The following is a 6,000-nucleotide window of genomic DNA, read 5'->3' as shown; positions in this document are numbered from 1 at the left end:
CTACAATGATCATCTAGTCCAACTGCTTGACCAATTCAGGGCTGACCAAAAGCTAAAGCATGCTATTAAGGGCATTGTCCAAATGCCTCTTAAACACTGACAGGCTTGGGGCATCGACTGCCTCTCTAGGAAGCCTGTTCCAGTGTTTGACCACACTTTTGGAAAAGAAATGCTTCCTAATGTCCAATCTAAACCTCCCCTGGCGCAGCTTTGAGCCATTCCTATGCGTCCTATCACTGGATCCCAGGGAGAAGAGATCAGCACCTCCCTTTCCATTTCCCCTCCTCAGGAAGCTGTAGAGAGCAATGAGGTTGCCCCTCAGCCTCCTTTTCTCCAAACTAGACAAGCCCAAAGTCCTTAGCCGCTCCTCATAGGACATTCCTTCCAGCCCTTTCACCAGCTTTGTTGTCCTCCTCTGGACGCATTCAAGGACCTTCACATCCTTCTTAAATTGTGGCACCCAGAACTGTGCACAGTATTCAAGGTGAAGCTGCACCAACACCGAATACAGTGGGAAAATCACCTCTTTTGGCCGGCTGGTTATACGGTGTTTGATGCACCCCAGGATGCGGTTTGCCCTCTTGGCTGCCAGGGCACACTGCTGACTCATATTGAGCCTGCTGTCGACCAGCACCCCCACATCCCTTTCTGCAGGGCTGCTCTCCAGCCACTCTTCTCCCAATTTATATTTATGCCTGGCATTACTCTGTCCTAGGTGCAGAATCCGGCATTTCGACTTGCTACATTTCATCCCATTAATCATAGCCCAATGCTCCAATCTAGGTTCCTCTGCAAAGCCTCTTGTCCCTCAAGAGAGTCAACAGCACTTCCCAGTTTGGTATCATCAGCAGACTTGCTAATGGTGCATTCAACTCCTGCATCCAGATCGTTGATAAATATATTGAACAGAACTGGCCCTAGAATTGAACCCTGCGGAACACTGCTGGTGACTGGTCACCAGCAAGATGTAGCCCCATTCACTACTACCCTTTCAGCTCTGCCCTTCAGGCAGTTCTTCACCTAGCACACCGTGAACCAGCTCATGCCACAGTTGGACAACTTGTCTGGAAGGATGCTGTGAGGGACAGTACAAAAAGCCTTACTAAAATCCGGAGAAACTACATCCACCGCCTTCCCTTCATCCAGTAGGTGGGTGATCTTTTCATAGAAGGATGTCAAATTAGTTAAACAGGACTTTCCTTTTGTGAACTCATGTTGTCTGTGCCTGATGGTTGCATTATTCTTTAAATGCCTTTCAATAGTACCCAGTATAATCTTTTCCATAATTTTTCCAGGAACTGAGGTTAGACTAACAGGTCTGTAGTTCCCTGGGTCTTCCCTCATGCCCTTCTTGTAAACTGAAATAACATTGGCTATGTTCCAGTCAGCGAGGCCATCCCAGACTCCAGGCAGGTGACTGAGGGCTCCTTCAGTACTCTGGGATGAATCCCATCAGGCCCCATGGACTTGTGAACATTCAGCTGATACAGCTCGTCCCTTACAATTTCAGTGCCCACAAATGGAAAGTCACTGTTCCCACACTCGTGGTTCTCTGACTCAGGGGACCGGGCAGCCCAAGGTCTCCCAGTATTATTAAAGATTGAGACAAAAAAAGCACTGAATGCCTCCACTTCTTCTTCATCCCTATTAGTCAGATGACCATCTTGAACAAGTATCAGTCCAATGTTTTCTTTAGACCTCCTCTTGCTATTAACGTACTTAAAAAAGCCCTTCTTGTTATCTGACACAACACTGGCCAGTTTCAACTCTAACTGAGCTTTGGCCTTTTGTGTCTTCTCCCTGCATATACAAACCACAGCTTTGAACCACATGTTCTAGGGATTTATTACTGAAAAGAAAAATAATGAGTTCAAATACAAGGATGAGTATGAGTTTCAGACGTGATTCCTCTACATCTCAGTTCTAAGAGCAAAGTAAATGAGATAGAGCAAGCACACCCCTGCTTTTGCAGAGACTAAGAAAATTTCTAGCTTTCTTTTCATGTGAAAGTACTGTCTGCTGAGGTCCCATTTTTCCTAGCCTAAACAACAACACTGAAGACAAATAGATTTGCTTCTGATTCCATCAAAGTTCTGACTTATCTTTGGCACCTAAGAGATTTATTTGTTTCTCACTTGGAGAGTTCAGTTTCAGGTCAATTTCTGACTTTCCTTGATTTTTTTGACAGGGTTCTCTACCCTACATTCAACACAAGATCATTTTCACAACAGAGATAGATAATTAAATATTTAGGATAGACAGAAAAGATTTTCCTTTGTGTGAACTGGAGGTAAGGTTAAAAAGCAATCCTCACCTTCAAATTTGTTTTATTTGGTAACGGTTTTGCTTCTCAAAAAGCCTAATTTCATGAACAACAGCAACAGCAGCTTGTGACTGACAAACTTTAGTTTTGAAAGTATTTGAGGTTAAAAAAACTTAGAAGCTAGTGCTGAAACTGTATTTCCAGCTTTATGTTTTTGTGATACGATCATTAGACACTGCAGCCTTCAACCTGCTGTCAAAAAACTGGAATCATAATAAACCTCAGGATCTTTCCACTTTACTGGTAATATGGGCTATAGAGCTCCTAAGTGACTGAAATAAGCCTAAAAGTGTGATTGGTAAGCTCTGAAACCCTCATCCCTAAGAATGCATGATTCCTCCATAAACTGTTACCTGGGACCAAAGCAAAGCTGTGTCATTTTTTTTCTGCTAGTTAAAACTGAGCATGTGCTCTGACATGGGACCTCCACAGGCTGCAGTTCCTTCAGGAATATCCATCTGCTCTGGTGTGGGTCCTCCCTGGGCTGCAGAAAGTACCTGCTCTGGCATAGGTCCTCCACAGGCCGCAGCAGGTATCTGCTCTGGTGTGGGTCCTCCGTGGACGACAGTGAATATCCTGCTCTGCCATAGAACACCTCTTCCTCCTCTGACCTTGGTGTCCCCTCTGTTGTTCCTCACTCTTTTTATTCTCTTCTCCTCTCGCCATTCAACGTTGTGTACCCTTTCTTAAACATGTTTTGACAGAGGTGCCACCAACTTGGCTGATAGGCTCAGCTGTGTCCTGTGGTTGGTCTGTTATGGAGCTGGCTCCAATTGGCTGTGTCCAGCACAGGGCAGCCCCTGACGTCTTCCCACAGAGGCCAACCCTGCAGCCTCCCTCTGCCCTGCTACCAAAACCTTGCCACCTACACCCAATATAAAGTGACATAAATGACATGAAATTAACTTCTGCTCATATACTTTCCTGAGATGATTTACACAGATTGAACTCAGACTAATTGCTAGCAGAGCTCTATCTGGGCTTTTTAGCTCAGCCTAAAAGTGCCGGCCCTGCTGAGCTGGCCACTCCACAGCTCTGTTTGCACTACGCTGCATCAAAGCTAACAAACTCCATAGACCTGAGCTGGCTCCTCATGGAGTTTGAAGTAGTATCTCTGAATCCACAGCATTGTTAACCTGCAACCCAGATAAATCATCCATACGTAATTAACAACTGCACTTCTAGTCCAAGGATGGTCAGCTTGTTCCCATATCTGTGTGCCTTTTCCCAGAACCTTCATTTTTCTGTGCTCTCTCTGCTGCACCACCACCCCTGCCCCGCCTTGACTCTGTATTTTCTACTTCCATATATAAATCGGCAACTAAGAGCTACTTGTTCAACTTCTTGCACACCTCTTAAACAAGATTGTGAATTTAAAGTTCAGGGTTAGGTATCTCACTCTTGCTCTGGAGAATTTGCTTAAGGCTTCCATTATGTTCTTTAAAAACTGTAACACAATTAAACCATTGTCCATTTTACAAGTCAGAAACTTCAAAATGTTGAATGGTTTGTTTAAATAAAAACACTTCTTCTATGCTTGGCATTAAAGCTTTATACCAAAACCCATATGAACACAATGTAAGTCAGGTCATAGCATCCAAACACCTGGAGAATCTTAGTTCTGTTTTTCCAGACCTCAGACTATTTAGTAATCATTTTCGTCTAAAAAAGCAAGTCATTTTTACTATCCATATAGTCTAAACTAGCTGTCCAAGGAAAAACAGATCACTCTCCAATCTCTGGAACTGGAAAAAAACCCTCTCTATTTTAAGCAGGAGTAGCTTGCTTGAGGATGTTAGACAGATTTCCCAAATGTTCAGTTACTGAAATAATATCACATATTGGCTCATAAAGTACAGTGTTATTTACAACATTATTTTCAAATGCAAATGACAATGTCTCCAGCTGAAAAGTGGTTCCAGCTCTGAAATAATTTACCACTTTCCAGTCAACTAAAACAAGCATGCTTTTCAGTAAATCCAACTATTCATGCAAGTGGCCTTGGATTAATGGGTTTAGGATGGTTTCCAGTACTCGGATACTAACATTCAGATACTTGTGCTTGATACAACCCATGATTTTTCAGCAAAACTCAAGCCAATTCCATCAGCTGCATTCACAGCAAAACCAAAATGAACACGTAGCAGCTCTTTCTTAATCTGTCACTGCTGTCTATTTTTTCCATCCTGATGGGCCTCAGAGCTTCCACTTACAGCCCTGCTTCACTTCACCGACTTAACTTGCTGTACATGTAGGATGTCCATTATTTTTTCTACATGTCATGATTACTATACATATGCTGCAGTAAGTTATTAATAAAGAAACTCAATTTGTATTACTTTCTGTGTTGCAACCAGGGTATCTTAGCAACCGTTGTTCCTGCTTTTCTCTCTGCGGATGCTTTGCTGACTCACCTATTCACTGATACAGCAGCTTTATTTGGCTGATTAGCATTGTGTGCAGCACCTGTGCACATGTATATATAGCCTTTACTTCTCCTTCCATGGAGCACTGAACTATACAATTTCCAGAGGATGAAATGAAGGTGGTTTTGCCCTTTGCTGGACACGTGTTGCTGTGGGCCCAGGGGACAGAATTAAGGTACAGCAAGTGAATGTGTGCAATCTGTAAAGTCAATAACCTAAAAAGAACTTTTTGGTTTTGCTTCATTGCCAACACTTGGTGTGTTATCCTTTTCTTCCATGAACATGCAAAATTCCCACAAATTCTCTAAAGATCGTAACTGTATAAGCTGCCATTCAAAAAAGAGTTACTGGCAGTAAAATACTGTAAAATAACCTACATGGATCTTGATAAAAAGGTTGAGAGTTTAAGCTGTAAGTTGTGGAAACAAGAGCTGTCTTAAGCTTTGTAAAATACTGATTTTTTTTGAGTGGCTTTTTTATATTATATAAGTCACTAAAAAAGAAGATATAACTCTGCCAGATGGACTGGTATTCTACAGGCAAAACTAGAAGAACAAGGAAAGTTATACAACATAGATGCAAAGAGGTAAGTAGCATGTGTATCTTGTTATTTTAATTTTCACTTGTCTTTTAGGTTTCTCCTTCCACCTTTTACTGTTTGTATTGCTTCTGCTACGTGCAGCTTTTTGTATTGTTTCTTTTAATCTTAGTGATTTTTTTCTTGACTTAATAATCTGTTCAGTCAATGGAAACATTATCAAAACCAAAAAATAAATAAAAAACCAAACAACCAACAAACTGCAGAGCTTTGTCCAGAATACACTGCACTGAGAAAAGAAATGGCAGAGTTAAGAGGTTAAACATAACTAATTAAATACCTCCTTATGTTTTAGTTGCTTTCTTTTGTAAATTTAACTTATTGGGTAGTTTGTCTTTATTCACCAGGTGGCATTTACCAATTCCAACAGTATAACCATTAATATGACACTTGCAATACAGCTGCCAGCTTCTCTCTTTCTGACCTTGGTTTGTCTCTCATACAGAATGTGATGGAAATGTCTGGAATATCCTCTCATGCCCTGAAGAAAGGTAAGAATTGCTCTCCCAAAGAGCAAACCAAAACCGCCCAGTGAAATCAATATTTGGATGAGATTGCCTCTGGACAAAATGACCTAGGAAACTGCTGGAGTTCTCATTTCCATCTTTGTGGGTTTTGCACAGAGAGAAACAAAAAGGCAGGAGAAGTCTGAC

Source organism: Nipponia nippon, unplaced genomic scaffold, assembly GCF_047370975.1.
Source record: "Nipponia nippon isolate SJK-2023a ecotype South Korea unplaced genomic scaffold, ASM4737097v1 scaffold_10, whole genome shotgun sequence".
Lineage (NCBI taxonomy): Eukaryota > Metazoa > Chordata > Aves > Pelecaniformes > Threskiornithidae > Nipponia > Nipponia nippon.
The sequence above is the reverse complement of the archived record's forward strand: the minus strand, read 5'-3'. Positions refer to the sequence as shown.